Source organism: Mobula hypostoma, chromosome 15 (genome assembly GCF_963921235.1).
Source record: "Mobula hypostoma chromosome 15, sMobHyp1.1, whole genome shotgun sequence".
Classification (NCBI taxonomy): Eukaryota; Metazoa; Chordata; class Chondrichthyes; order Myliobatiformes; family Myliobatidae; genus Mobula; species Mobula hypostoma.
In genome coordinates, this window is record NC_086111.1 from 4494176 (window position 1) to 4509877 (window position 15702).

The 15702-nt window shown below is 40.2% G+C and overlaps 1 long non-coding RNA gene across 1 annotated transcript; it reads right to left on the minus strand.

The window, feature by feature from the left end:
* Nucleotides 1–3713: 3713 nt before the first annotated feature.
* Nucleotides 3714–14729, minus strand: LOC134356655 (uncharacterized). The gene is made up of 3 exons (XR_010020406.1): nt 14269–14729; nt 7503–7634; nt 3714–3852 (listed from the first exon to the last, which is right to left on the minus strand). It is a non-coding gene; the product is annotated as an uncharacterized LOC134356655 (long non-coding RNA).
* Nucleotides 14730–15702: the final 973 nt, after the last annotated feature.

Genomic DNA, 15702 nt, shown 5'->3' on the forward strand with positions numbered 1-15702 from the left:
TTCCTGTCTCCTAAGACCAAGGCTCTGTGTTCTGCGTTCCTGTCTCCCAAGACCAAGGCTCTGTGTTCTGCGTTCCTGTCTCCTAAGACCAAGGCTCTGTGTTCTGCGTTCCTGTCTCCCAAGACCAAGGCTCTGTGTTCTGCATTCCTGTCTCCCAAGACCAAGGCTCTGAGCGTCCAGTCCTCGTCTAAGGCTCCGAGGTTCCTGTCTCCCAAGACCATGTCATGTCTTCACCTAGTTCCGGAGTCCGAGCCCGAGTCAAGACCCAGGTTCTGGGTCCTTGTCCAGTCTCTGGCTCAGAATCCAAGCCCAGCCTCCTAGTTCCCAGTTCCTTGTCCTGGTCCCGCTTTCCTAGCCAAGTCCTAGCCCACATCTGTGTTCCTGTCCCAGCTCCTAATCTGTGTCCTGTCCCGTCCCTAACTCTAGTCCAGTCCAGTTCCTAGTACTTCAGTGTCTGTGTCTTGCATTTGGGTCCGCTCCCAGCGCTCCCGCTCTATGACAATGAGTGCCGTGGAGTGGCTAACGGTGTTGGACGACCAGTTCTTTCTGTATGGTGTTCCCGAAGACGATTGTCCAACCTGGTGGCTAGGGAGATCAAGGAATCCAGGTTGTCAGTGTCATCTCTTGCCGCCAACTGGTCTTTTACCATGTCACTGAGATCATTCTGAAATACCTCTTGGAGTGCCTCATCGTTCCACACCGAGTCGGCCGCTAACGTCCGGAACTCCACTGAATATTTGGCAACATTGCGTGAGCCCTGACGAAGAGTGAGTAGATGCTTAGCGGCATCTTTATCACGGACGGGGTGGTCAAAGATCTTTCTCATTTCCATGATAAAGGTGGGGAAAGAAGATCAGATCTCCGGTTGATTATCCCAAACAGCTGTAGCCCATGCTAAGGCACTTCCCCGCAACAACCCCATGATATAAGCTATCTTTGACCAATCCGTGGAGTACATGGATGACCAAGGAACTTCACAGAAGGAAGGCCTGGCCCTTCCCCAAATCCCCAGCGTAGTGTTCTGGTTCAGGTATGTGAGGCTGTCTTGGCGGGGCTGTTGCTGACACGTAGGGGGTTGCCACTACAGACTGTTCGGGCTGGTTAGACAGAGTTCCAGGAGTGGATGGGGTAAAATGAGTGGATACACAGTCCAGCTGGTCATCAATCTTCATTAAGTTAGCAGACAGGGAACGGAGGTTCTCCATGACATCCTGGAGAAGTTGATCGTGCAGACCCAGTAGGGAGCCCTGGGTGGCAAGGGCTTGTTGCAGGGTATTCATGTCCGCTGGGTCCATTGTGGCCAGATCGTTCTGTTGCAGTGAGCGAATGAAGCGAAACCAAGTGCAGGGCACAGGCACGGAGATTGAGTTAGGATTGTTAAGCGGACGTGAACGTTGAACAGCAAACAGGAGGGATCTTGACACTGAGCCGTGACACAGAGAGATAGAGTTTCACAGGTAAACCTTGAAACTGGAGCAAAACTTAGAACACACGGTCCTAAGTGGCTGGAAAACATTAATTACCACACAGGCAAAACCAACGATCTGGCGACTAGTGGTTGTAATGCCAGGGTTCTTATGCTGCAGGTCTTGATGGAAACCAGGTGTACCATCATCAGAGAGAATTAGAAGCAAATGGGAAATTAGTGGTCGGAACCGTGGCACAATCAAAGGAAATTAGGAGAAAGATAGGGAATTAACGATCAGGACCTTGACACTATGTACATGTTCAGATGTGGGTTTGACAGATTCTAGAGCCATATTATAGAAATGACAGTTCCACATTTAAGGAAATCAAGGGATACTACGTTAGTGCAGAAAATATTCCTGATGTAAATGAGAATCCACCATGTTACTCAATGAAAGAGCAGACCTAAAGAAAACAGGCTGTTAGCTTTCTACTGCTTCTGTTGCTTTTTGATATTAAAATGGAGAACTTAATTAAACACTGAAGGTGTAAGAACACACAATCTGAAATATCTGTAGTCTCTGACTTTAGATTAGCTAATTGAATACTGAAACAACCTCTGTGACATCTGTTCCATTTACTGTTCCTCTTGAAAATGTGTACTTGTTTTGAAAATAGCATGTTCCACAAGATGGGTGTAGGAGGAGGTGAAAATGAAGAAACTATGTGCTGGAAATCTGAAATAAAAACAGAATAGGATGGTAACATTGCAGGTCAACCAGCTGTGGAAAGAGAAACAGGTAATGCTTTAGCTCAAAGACCTTTCATCAAACGTAGGACATACAGTATATACAAAAAGGTGCCAGGAAGGGGACAGTAACATCATGAGGGATCCCACCTACTCTGCTCATAGACTGTTTGTCCCACACCCGTCGGGGGTGGGGGGGGGCAGGGAGGCTACATAACATCCAAACCAGGACCATTAGGCTCAAAAGCTGTTATTTTCCCCAAGTAGTCAAGCTGATCAACACCTCCCCCACCAACCCAACCCTCTACACCCCCAACCACCACTACTTTATCATTTCCTGTCAGTCGCCTTATGTACAGGCAGTCATGTGTGTAGCAATCAATCTATGCAGGTATATAAGCTATCTTACGTACTTGTATTGATTTATTATTATTATTATTGTGTTCTTTGTCTTATTGTGTTTTTTTTTGTGCTGCATTGGATCTGGAGTAACAATATTCTGTTCTCCTTTACACTTGTGTACTGGAAATGACATTAAAGAATCTGGAATCTTGAATCTTAAGGGGTTTGGGAATGTAAGTTTATAATAGTGATAATTAATAGCTGTAAATTTCCCAAATATTCTCATAATGTTTGATGATTTATAAAAGTCATACAGAACTCTGGTCGCTCGAGTCTGGAACTCTTGAGCATGATGGCCATTTATCATTTCCACGAATAACCTCAGTGTCCCTTCACACCACTCTCCTGTTTACACCAACTAGATCCCCTCTCGCAATCAGTTTTTATCTGAAACGTTGACAATTCCCTACACACTCCCTCCCCCCACAAATGTTGCTCAACCCATTGAGTTCTTCCAGCAGATTGTTCGTTGCTCCAGAGACCAACGTCTCCTGTTCCTATGTTTAATTATTGTTTGCTCACCTCTTTTCCATTCTCTGTAAATCATGTTATGCGGATGGCAGGAAAGAACAGAAATCAGAGAAGGTAGCGTGCAGTACATGGTCTAAGAGCACCGTATATGTACCAGCAACATCTGATTTCCTGAGATGTTTTGTATGTATCCTGCTAGGTCATATTCCTCTTGCAAAAAAAATCAGTAGCGATATCTGGGGCACACAAAGTATAATTAAATTCACCGCCCACCATTAAAATGTAGGTGCCCCATACATCTTTGATTACTCAAAGAAGGAAATTGCTGACAAAGTTGTAGATTTTTTTTTAAAGTGTCCCTGGCTTTATGAGGAACAAGATGCATAAATTTCATGAAATATTTACATGTTTTAAACAGCTTCAAATGATCTTACATATTTAGCAGAGTAGTCAGTTAAATCAGTGACCTGATTTTCATCACATGTGCAAACCTGTTCCATTTTCACAATCACTCTAGAATGACCGTGTTTCCTGTTCTGGTTTGCGGTCTGTTCCTGCTCTTGAGATTTTCGGTTAGTTTTTCATTCGGTAATATTTACTTCTCCCCCACAGCTCTGCTAGACACTTAGCTAAATTTTCCTCCTGTCTTTCTGTAAAGATATGACACACTGATACAGGGGCCAGGCAAATGGTAAGCCCCAGATGCTGGGGTCAAAGCAACACTCACAACACGCTGGGGGAACTCAGCAGGTCGGGCAGCATCCGTGGAAAAGATCGATCGACGTTTCGGGCTGGAACCCAAGCCCTGTCATGAGCGGGCACACCTGCATAAAGACAGGTACGTTCTCATATGCATGTATACACAGATATACACAACATAACCCATGCATTTGTATATGTACTTGCGACCACTCGTACACACACGCACACACGTGTCTACAGGTATACAGACACACACTCGCGCAGATACAGACACACAGCCCGCATACAGACACACACATCCGCATACAAGACCTACAGAAACACGTGCACATATGTACACACACTAGACACACACTCATGTGCATACAGATACAGATACACACACGCATCTACAGACATACAGAGACAGACGCGCGCACGGACTCCGATCCGTAAAGAACCCTGATATTTAACACTTCTATCACTCTTTGGGAGATTATATCTTTAATGTTGCAGGAGAAGTCTAAATGTCATTATTGAATTACACTCAGTAAGCTGAATATTTCTATTAAAGGAGGTTAACTTCAGAATAGAATATAGGAAATATTTTACTTTAAAAGGGAAAGGTTGAGGTAACGACCCGGCACACATCCTGCTCGAAGAATATGTTGAAGTATTGCCGAAGTGTAGTCTGTCTCCCTTTAAGAAAAATGTTCAGTTTTTCCCTAATTACACCTCTTGAATGTTGATGATTCATTAATCCCACGGGTAAACTTGCAAATTAATATTCAGATGTTTCCGACCAAACTTTCTCCACTGAACATTTACCTCCCTTACACAAACAAGAGAAAATCTGCAGATGCTGGAAATCCAAGCAACACACACAAAATACTGGAGGACCTCAGCAGGTCAGGCAGCGTCTATGGAAAAGAGTATAGTCGACGTTTTAGTCGGAGACCCTTCGGTCGGACTTTACCTTCCTTACTCTGTTTGAAGAGCTCGTTACTCTTCCACTGGCCGGGGTACGCCCCTTTAAATAATTGGCAGAGGCGTGACCTCCCTCCTCTGCTGGTGCGATCAATTGTGTCATGCTAAGTTCAAATTTATTTTACTTTCAGAGTCAGCTGCATCCGAACCGCCACAAGTTCCTGAGCTTTACCCTTCAGCAGCCCCCGGAGAACCTGAAGCGGTTGCTGTTTCCAAGTGCCGATGGATTCCTTCCCCACCCAGCAGTTCTGCCTGTTATTGATCAGCGCTCTTCTGGGCGGCGGACTCTGCAGCGTGAGGAAGACAACCGAGCTGAGTGCCTTTGGCAGCTCAGGGGGGCAGCAGGTAGGCTCCGTGCTTGCACGCAGCAAACCACTTTGTTATTGGATTCACAACACAGTTCTGGGTTGGGAAACACGTAGTCACATTTTCAGAATCGGGTTTACTCTCTGTCATATGTCGCGAAAGTTGTTGTTTGGCGGCAGCAATACATAATAATTTATAAATTACAATAAGTATATAGTAAAAATAAACAAGTAGTTCAAAACGAGGGTTAAAGTAGTGAGTTTCTATGTCCATTCAGAAATCTGATGGCAGAGAGGAAGAAGCTGTTCCTGAAACGCTGGGTGTGTGTGTTTTCAGTCTCCTGGACTTCTTCCGTGATGGTAGTATTGAGAAGAGGGCGTGCCTGGGTGGTGGGGGTCCTAATTTTAGTCTTTAGTTTACTGCCCAGGAGCGTTTGTTGCGGTTACACGTTTGCACTGATGTTCTCATTGTTTTCACTCCGTATTTCTGTAAGTATTAGGGAAAAGAATGTAACAGCAATGACCCTCGAAAACTGTCATTGTTTCTGTGCTGTAAGCATTCCTGCTGTTTGCATCCCCATCTGGGTCAGAGGGCCCGCTGAACAGGATTTTAAAAAACTGCAGAAAGTTGCAAACTCGACAATCTCCGTCATCATGGGCAGCGGCCTCGCCAGCATCCAGGACACCTCGAAAGGCAGCATCCATCATCAGGGACCCCTGCCACCCAGAACATGCCATCCTCTCATCACTACCATCAGGGAGGAGATTCCTGAAGAGAGACACCCAGTGTTTCAGCAACAGTTCCTTCCCCTCCACCATCAGATTCCTGAATGAACACGACCACAGTATTTTTCTTTTCTCTTTTTGCACTACTATGTATTTATATATACAGTATACTTACAGTAATTTATTAAATAATTAGTATTGCAATGTACTTCTCCTGCCAAACAACAAATTTCGTGACATGTGTGAGTGACATTAAACCCGATTCTGATTAACATGATATGAGCATGTGGCCTTGGTACAGTAGTGGTGGGGGCGTGGGGGGGGTATGGAATCTCTTTGAAATTGCAAGGGATGGTCTTCTGAATATACCCTGAGGAGCAGGAGGATCATCGACTTCTACAACAAGAAGTTTTACTGATATAGCAGCCTTGAGGTACTGAAAAGGAACATTGTCAAACAAACAAAATCACACAAAGGAGAGACACAAAGAGGTAGGCTTTAAAATAGCTTCTTAAAAGTGGACAGAGGAAGGCAGGGATTGGGGTTTATGCAGTGGAAAATTTGGCACCCAGTCCCAAGGCATCAGAATAGAAAAAGCAAATATATTTTTGTGTTGTGCAGGATGGGAAGAGAATGAGGTGATGGAAAGGATTGTACAGTTTGGAGGGGAAAAATTCACAGCGATGTTTCCTTCAATCCTGTGTATCATTGAGAAGGGGAAAAATTACATTCAAGAGATGAGACAGAATCATATGTATGCTAAAGGGATGGAGGTGGAATTCAGCCAATTCCACACTGTATAAGAGGGAGTTACAGAGTTTATCAAAGAGTGAATATTACAGGAATGTGTTCTCTAGTTTGTGCTGGAGAAGTCCATACGTACTAAAGAAATGGGAGGACCTCTCTGTTGTTCACTAACAGGCTCATTGATAAACAAAATTTCACCAAAAGACAAAAGGATGTGAAAATCTGCTGTCACCACACACAAAATGCTGGAGGAACCCAGCATCTATGGAAAAGAGTACAGTCGATGTCTCAGGCCAAGAACGTCGACTGTTTAATTTTCCATAGATCCTGCCTAGCCTGCTGACTTCCTCCAGCATTCTGAGTGTGCTGCTTGGGTTTCCAGCATCTGCAGATTTTCTCTTGTTTGTGACAGTCTATTGTGTTGCCCAGAGATTTATTCGGAGTATTTTTACAATTTGTAATCCAGTCATGCTTACCCATGTAAAGTCACGTATTAACCAGTGCAAGGTCTCACTGCTCGACAGCGAGACAGAAAATGAAACACTTTTTACCGCAGGAGAGAATAAAGAGAACACTTCACAATGCAAGTAATATCAGCATGAATTGCGAAACAGCTGATTAGAAATATTTGAACAATGTTAGTGATAGATTTGCAGGCTGAAGAAATTAGCAGAAATCAGGAAGAGGAAGGCCAGCGAGAAACATACTCGGCGAGGTAGGAAGAACAAAGCAAAAAATAAGGCCACTTTGCAAATAGTGTATATGGAGAACTTCACATTAAAGGATAGAACTAATCTTATTCCTGTTGAAGTAAGAAAGGGTGAGAAGTAATATGAATTTTGAAGAAGTGCGGTTCTCAAAAAAGGTGAATCTTAGACATTCACACTGATGATCTTGGTCATTTCCTACACCTTTGTGATTTGCACCTCAGTAAATAGGACAGTGAGTGGGTATCACCTTAACTTTCATAAGCTGTATCATAAAGATGATAGTCTTTTATGTGCAGTATCAAGAGTGTTGTGACTTACGTGACCTCAGAGCCGGAACCAAAAGCAAGGCTGGTGCTGGCTGAGATTTAAAAGCTCAATCTGCTTGGAATCAGCAGTTATTCAGGTGATGGGAGCCCGAATCTCAGATTCCTGTCTTGGTGCTGGAGAAATCTGTCCGCAAAATAGACGAAACCTCTTTTTTTGTTCATTTTTAAATCTTTTTATTAATTATTATTGAAAATCAACAACAAAAAAATACATTAAAATAATCAAGTCAACATATCAATATGTATAATAAGAGTTAAACTATCAACCAAGCTAAACAGTATATCAATAATAATAAGAAAAAAAAAACAAAATGTTAAAGCTATTTTTTTTGGAAAAAAGAAAGAAGGAAAAAAGAACCCCTACTAACTAAAACAAAAAAAACCTACTAACAAAAAGAAAACCAAGAAAAAAAGACCCATTTGGAGCACAAACCCGGAGCTATACGCCACACAAGCTTACATTAAAAAAAAAGACATCAATCTGCCAACCAAATCCATTTACCCAAGAATCAGAAGGAGACCATCTTAATTAACTTAAATCAAATGATAGTAGCAGGCAAAAGAGCCCCACCTTTTCTCAAAGTCAAATCAAAGATCAAAAGTTCAACTTCTGATTTTTTTCCAGACTAAGACATAGCATCACCTGAGAGAACCATTGTATCAAAGTGGGAGCAGAAGCATCTTTCCATTCTAAGAAAATAGTCCTTCTGGCCAATAATGTGAATAATGCAATTACGTGTTGGTCTGATATAGAAATACCATGAATATATTGAGGAATTATACCAAACAAAACTGTCAATTTATTAGGTTGTAAATTAATTTTTAAAGCTTTAGAAATTGTAGAAAAAATAGATTTCCAAAACTGTGTCAATACAGAACACGACCAAAACATATGTGTCAATATAGCTGTGTCAGTTTTACATCTATCACACTGACTATTAACATTAGGAAATATTTTAGACAGTCTCTCCTTTGTCAAATAATAATGATGTACAATTTTAAATTGAATTAGAGAGTGACTGGCACAAATCAAAGAAGAGTTAACCAACTTCAAAATTTACAACCAATCCTCTGTTATCAAGGTCATGTTAAGCTCTCTTTCCCAATCTTGCTTAATCTTAAATAAAGGATAATTATTCTGTTGTAATAGTGTGACGAAAGTACACATAGACTAAGATATTGACTGTCCTGTGCTATCACCAGTGGGATCAACAGTTGATCTGCCACCTGTCTTCAGGAGAGAGAGATAAGTAAAGACAATGGAGCAGTATTTGGAAATGTTAATGAAGAGACGGGAGAGCTTAACGGAAGGAGACAGCGGTCTGGGAATTGTCAAGACCGGCTCCTCTTTGAACCCTGAACTGTTTGAAGTGATGGACAGGCGATACCCCAGCAGGGGGATAAAAAGGGACAGGTTCGCTAAGGCAGACACACACGACACCACGAGGTAACGAGACCCTGGAAGCAGTGCGCCTCCCACAAGTTGGTGGGAGTCTTTGGATGGCTGGCCGCGGGACCAAGCCAGAGACGCACAGGGTGGAAAGATACGATCAGCGGGAACCTGGTGTGTGTCCGCCCTTGCCTGGGTGCCGGCTTCACCGCTGAGGAAAGATCGTATCTGGAAACGGAGGGGTCACAGTTGGTGGCCTCAGAAGACATCAAAATTGGCTCGCCCGAAAGCTGACTGCAAAGAATATCGAAGGTCTGTGTGGAAGCCGTTTGAATATTCATTCGTTTTTTTGCTCTCTCTCTCCTTCCCCCCACTGTCCATTGCCACGGCAGTGATTACTGTGAATTGAACTGAACTCAATTGAACTGAACTTTGCGTCACTTTGAAACTGGTCATTTACCCCGAGACGACGATAGAGCTTGATTGATCCTGTTATCCTAATTCTGTGTACATGTATGTTTATCATTGCTGAACTGTTGCATTTATTATCCTTTTGATTAGAGTACTGTGTTGCTTATTTCTTTAATAAAACTTTCTTAGTTCCAGTAATCCAGACTCCAACTGAGTGATCCATTTCTGCTGGTTTGGCAACCCAGTTACAGGGTACGTAACAATAGTAAATTATAAATTTTCCCAATGAAACCTTTCACTAAAGGGTTCAGTTTTAAAATAATGTCTACAGGTCAGAATCTTGTATACATGGAAAATTACTTAAATATTCCTGTAAGAAATGTCTGACCTGAAGATAATGCAAAAAGTGTGAGTACGAGAGAGAATATTTAGTTACTAATTTCTCAAAGGACATCAATCGACCTTCTTGAAACAGATCCATAAAGGAATAAATTCCTTTATTCCTCCAAAGAGAAAAGGTAGGATCACTAAGTGAAGGTTTAAATAAATAGTTTCGATAAGTTAAACTAAGAAGGTTAAATTTTTTAAGATTAAAAAAACTTTCGAAACTGGTACCAAATTCATAATAACATACATCAAAGTTGCTGGTGAACGCAGCAGGCCAAGCAGCATCTATAGGAAGAGGTGCAGTCGGCGTTTCAGGCCGAGACCCTTCGTCAGGACTAACTGAAGGAAGAGTGAGTAAGGGATTTGAAAGCTGGAGGGGAAGGGGGAGATGCAAAATGATAGGAGAAGACAGGAGGGGGAGGGATAGAGCCGAGAGCTGGACAGGTGATAGGCAAAAGGGGATACGAGAGGATCATGGGACAGGAGGTCCGGGAAGAAAGACGGGGGGGGGGGTGACCCAGAGGATGGGCAAGAGGTATATTCAGAGGGACAGAGGGAGAAAAACTTCCGCTAAGGCCCCACCTCCCCCTCGTACACCATCTGTTACTCATTTTTATGCACACATTCTTTCTCTCACTCTCCTTTTTCTCCCTCTGTCCCTCTGAATATACCTCTTGCCCATCCTCTGGGTCAACCCCCCCCCGTCTTTCTTCCCGGACCTCCTGTCCCATGATCCTCTCGTATCCCTTTTGCCTATCACCTGTCCAGCTCTCGGCTCTATCCCTCCCCCTCCTGTCTTCTCCTATCATTTTGCATCTCCCCCTCCCCCTCCAACTTTCAAATCCCTTACTCACTCTTCCTTCAGTTAGTCCTGACGAAGGGTCTCGGCCTGAAACGTCGACTGTACCTCTTCCTATAGATGCTGCCTGGCCTGCTGTGTTCACCAGCAACTTTGATGTATGTTGCTTGAATTTCCAGCATCTGCAGAATTCCTGTTGTTTACCAAATTCATAATGACAGCTTAATCGCAGGATATAAATTTAAAATAGAAATTTTGGCCAGTTGTACAGGTAAAGAGGCTCCTAATAACGAAGTTAAGTAAAATTGTTTCACAGCTTTCAATTCCAGATCAATTCATGGTGGTCATTCATTTTTATCGGTCCAATACAACCAAGAACATGCATAACGTATATTAACTACCTAATAATACGTTCTTAAATTAGGCAAAGCAAGACCACCATCTTTTTTAAATTTTTGTAAATGACATTTTCCAATTCTTGGTCTTTTATTATTCCAAACAAAAGATGAAATAATAGAATCAACCTGATTAAAACCCTTCTTAGTTAAAAAAAGGAATATTTTGAAATACATATAAAAATTATGGTAAGATTATCATTTTAACTGCATGAATTCAACCGACTAACGAAAGTGTAAGTGGATTCCATCTAGAAAATAATTGCTTCATAGAATCCACTAAGGGAACTAAATTAGCTCTATAAAGGTCTCCATAATTTTCAGTGATGATAATACCTAAGTATTTAAAAGAATCCGTAACTTTAAAAGGAATGTCATCATATATAGAAGCAGAATCATTTAAAGGAAATAATTCACTTCTACGCAGGTTTAATTTACATCCTGAAAACTTTCCAAATTCATTTAATAATTTCAATAAACTAGGAATAGATTCTTCAGGATTCAAAACATAAACTAAGAGATCATCAGCATAAAGGGATATCTTAGGAATAGTCCCATTTATGGAAATTCCTTGAATATCTTTAGCTTCATGAAGTGCAGTAGCCAAAGGTTCCAGCACCAAATTAAATAACAGGGGACTTAATGGACATCCTTGTCTCGTACCCCGTGAGAGTTGAAAAAAGGGGGATCTGCAGTTATTAGTAATAACAGTGGCAATAGGGCTTTTATATATCATTCTAATCCACTTATTAAAATTAGTACCAAAGCTAAATTTCTCCAAAACATTGAATAAGTATTTCCATTCAACTCTATCAAATGCCTTTTCAGCATCAAGGTAAACAACACATTGGGGAGTTTTCGAGAGGGATGATTATATAACATTTAACAGTCTCCGAGTGTTAGAAAAGGAATAATGGCCTTTTATAAAACCTGTTTGGTCCTGAGAAATAATTCTAGCTAGTATATTCTCCAACCGATTAGCCATTATTTTTGAAAGAATTTTAGCATCCACATTTAATAATAATGAGATAGGTCTATATGAAGCACAATCAGTAGGGTCTTTATCTTTCTTAAGAATTAAAGAGATAGAAGCTTCATAAAATGTGGAAGGTAACAAATAAGAATCTTAAAGCTTTCCAACATATAAGGAGTAAGCAAATCTTCAAATTTTTTAATAAAATCCTACAGAAAAACCATCCAGTCCAGGAGCTTTACCAGATTGCACTGAAAGAATAGCTTTCTGAATTTCTCTTTCAGTAAAAGGAGTATCAAGAATTTGTTGATCTTCAACAGATATTCTAGGAAAATCAATCTTTTGTAAAAAGGCATACATTTTAGAAGGATCAGCTGGAAACTGAGATTTATAGAGTTCACTGTAATAGTCTTGAAAAATTTTATTAATATCTTCATAATTACAAGCTAAACTACCATCTCCCTTACGAATTTTTAAAATTTGTCTTTTAGCTCTAACTGCCTTTAGTTGGGATGCTAATACCTTATTACTTTTATCTCCAAACACATCAAATTGACTTTTTAATTTAAGCAAATTTCTTTCAATAGGATAAGTTAATAGTAAATTATATTGTGATTGAAGTTCAACCCTTTGTTTAAATAAATCAATATTAGGAGAAACTGCATAAGTGTTTTCCAGGTCTTTAATTTGTTTTGAAATCCTATCTAACTCTATTTTTGCCTATTTCTTAAGCTTAACCAAATAGGAGATTATCTGACCTTGCAAATATGCTTTAAAGGTATCCCATATAATCAATTTTGACAGATCTCCCATATTATTAAAAAGAAAAAAATCTTTTATCTGGGTCTCTATAAATTTAACAAACTTTGTAATAAATTTTCTGGAAAACGCCAAGGCAAGTTTACATTTCTAACATCATTCAATTCAAAAGTTAAGCTTAAGGGTGCATGATCCGAACCAACAATAGCATCATATTCCCATTTCTGGACTTCGGACAAAAATCAGAAATCAGCTATAAAATAATCAATTCTCAAATTTTTTTATGAACATGGGAATAAAAAGAATAATCTCTATCATTAGAATGTAGATTTCTGCAAATTTCAATCAAACCATAATCAATTAAAAAGGAATTAATAAGTGGTGCTGAACAACTCGGAAGCTGCTGATTGGTTGAACTCTTGTCAATCAAAGTATTTAAACAGCAGTTGAAGTCACCTCCCATCAGCAACATATATTCATTTAAGTCTGGTAATAAACCAAATACATTTTTTAAAAAAGAAGGATCATCTACGTTAGGTCCATATAGATTAACCAGGACAATTTTTCTACCACAAATTGTTCCTTTAGTAATTAAAAAGTCTACCATTGATATCTGAGACGATATCTTCTTGGATAAATAAAATATTAGGTTTAATGAAAATAGATTCCCCCCTTGTTTTATTTTGACAAGTGGCATGATATTGAAGGCCCTTCCACATTTTAAAAAATCTGTTTTGATTGCCCATTCTGATATGCGTTTCTTGAGCAAAAATTATATCGGGTTGGAATCGATTAATAATTTTAAAAGTCTTCTTTCGCTTAGTAGGGTGATTCCAGCCACGTACGTTCCAACTAATAACATTTATCTGTTTAACTACCATAGAATATTGTTTTTAACACGAAAATAAACGCATACCATCGCGGGCTAATCAAAGATGTTGGTGATAAGTAGAACCATATCGAAAACACGCATGCTCCGGAACTCCATAATGGGAAAAAATACAAGATATGTGTAAAAAACTGAAAAATAAAATCCTGTGATAAACCCAAAATACAAAAATACCTCCAATCCTCCCACCATCCCAAAAGGTAGAAATCCGGCAAGAAGAGAGAAGAGGTCAGAATTCATCCCCAGAGAGAAAAGGAGAAAACAGAACTCCACATGCGGCTCAATTTAAATAGTGATTTAAAAGTTTTGTTCTCTCAATTCCCCTCCTCCCCTTTACAAAGAAAACACATGACCCTCAGATAAGAAAGCCCAGTAGAGAAGAAGAAGAAAAAAAGAAGTTTACACTTAATCATTGAAAATAAACTAGGGAATGCAAAAACAGTCTCCAGAGGCGCCAAAGCAATACTATTAAACCTAAACAATATGATCTCTAACAAGAGAAAAACGACACCATTATTCCTTTGGCTTACTACCCAATTTTAACAAAAAACTAAAGCTAATTATCTATTCTAAACACTCCTCACTGTATAAGAAAAAGTCTATATAAACTATAAAAACTATCACTTAAATAATGAAAGAAAAGGAAGAAAGAAGCAGATAGTCAACCAGTTAACCATCTGTCCACTGTGTTAATTCACTCCGTTTACCAAACAGACTTCAGAAAAGTCATTCATTAGTCAAACCAAGAAGTTCACCTTTCTTTAAATAGTCCATCGATCAAGCGATATCTTCAGCATATCAGAAATCTTCAAAGCCTGTTTTCTTTCAGGAAATTATTCAGCAACCCTAATATCCTTCATACGTCAGCCAACTCCACGATAGAATTAATATAGTCCAAAGCCGCTTGGGGATCCAAAAAAAACACAAGGTGCTTTAGGAAGTAATTTTAATCGAGCAGGGTAACGGAGCGATGGAAAAAGTCCCTTTGCGTGGGCTATCTTCATAGCTGGAACAAATTTGATCCGCTGTGCCATAACTTCCCGTGGATAGTCTTCATAAAAACGGATCTCGGAACTGTTAAATTTAAAAACTCTCTCTTTCCTTGCACATTTTATGATTTGGTCTTTAACTTTAAAGCGAAGAAAATTGGCCCAGCTTTACCCGAAATCTGAGAATTCGAAGTGAAAATTCTATGAGCTCTTTCACTATTGGGAGGCTGAGGTAGAATATCCGGATGTTTAATGAATGTTTATCAGAGCTCTTGTTGTTCTATCCCAGACGCATTTTAGTTGTTATTATCTGTTTGTCTTCTCAGTGATTTGAGATTAGAAAAGAAAAAATGAACCAAGATAAAAGGAACTCTTTTGACCAAAACGCTTCCTCTTTCATGTAGAACAGTTGCATATTTTGTATAGTTCAATGGATTATTTTCAGGTTTTCAATATCCACAGCATAAATTCATGCATTCGTGGAATTACACAGCACAGTAACAGGCCCTTCTGCCGATTCCTTCATGTCAATGAAGATCCCTCTCTAGTGTAATCCCATTTACCTGCATTTGTCCCATATCCTTCTAAATGTCTCTTCTCTATTTCTCTGTCCAAATGTTTTTAAATGTTGTAATTGTACCTGCTTAAGCCACTTTCTCTGAAAGCTTGTTCAATATGTCCTCTTTGTGAAAAATGTGCCCTCACGTCCTCTTTAAATCTTTTACCTTAAAGCACCTTGGAAGCTGCTACCCTGGGAAACGGATGATTGCTATCTATACCACCAGTGCCCCTTCCTATACTTCAGAAAAAACAGTCTCAGCCTATCCTGTCCCATATTAATTCAAGCCCTCCAGTCCAGACAATATCTTTGTGAATCTTTTCTGCACCCTCTCCAGTTCGGCATGTCATTTCCATAGGGTGCCACAGTAGCACTGCGGTTAAGGCGACGCTATCACCGCTCAGGGCACTGGAGTTCAGAGTTCAACCTGGCATCCTCTGTAAAATGTTAGGATTATAGGTCAAAATTAAAGCTCCAACTATCCTTCCTTTAACACAGCGGTAAGTAAAAGTAGATACTGTCGTGGCAGTGAAGATGCTTTTAGAGGCACGTGAATACGCAGGGAATGGAGGCACAAAAATCATTCAGGCAGAAGAGATTCAGTTTGATTTGGCATTGCATTCAGCATAAACATCGTGGGC